Raw genomic sequence first — 592 nt, forward strand, 5'->3', positions numbered from 1 at the left:
AGAGGGGGAAGATTGGGAGGCAGGCAGGGAGGCAGAAGGAGAGAGGATGATTGAGGGAATAAAGTTATGAGTGGAAAGGGAGGGATGGAGAGAAAGTGAGGAAAAGAGACAGAGCAAGGGAAGTAGGGAGAGAGGAGGGACAGAACAAAAATAGAGGGAGATAAAGTGAAAGGGACGTAGTGGGCGACTGGAGATGGATAAAAAGGAAAGCAAGAGGGAGAAAGAGAAAGGAAACTAGACAATGAAGAAAAGGAGAGATGGAGAGATTGAGAAAAAAAGGAAGCAGGTGGAAGAGAGAGGAAGTATGAAGCATGAATGAGGCAGAGAGTGAGAGGGGGAAAGGGAGGTGGAAAGTGAAAATGGGAAAGAAAAAGAGGTAGATAGGAAGAGATGGGTGGAGAAAGGAAAAGAGAGAATGGAAAACAGAGAGGGAAGGTGAAAGAAAGAAAAGGACAGAGGCCTGGAGAGAGGAAGGATGGCATAGAATAAGTAAGAGGGTGAAAGATGAGGGTAGGGGAAGAGAACAAGAGAGGGAAAGAGAGGGAAGTGGAGAGCATGACAGGTGGTGAGGGAGAACTGGGGAAGTGTGCTG

At 47.3% G+C, this 592-nt stretch overlaps 1 pseudogene; it reads left to right on the forward strand.

Moving 5' to 3' along the window:
- LOC129685672 (cancer/testis antigen 55-like) overlaps positions 1-592 on the forward strand; it is a 7,346-nt pseudogene that overhangs the window by 4,784 nt on the left and 1,970 nt on the right.

The sequence above is a fragment of the Psammomys obesus genome, unplaced genomic scaffold (genome assembly GCF_907164565.1).
Source record: "Psammomys obesus unplaced genomic scaffold, mPsaObe1.curated_primary_1811, whole genome shotgun sequence".
NCBI lineage: Eukaryota > Metazoa > Chordata > Mammalia > Rodentia > Muridae > Psammomys > Psammomys obesus.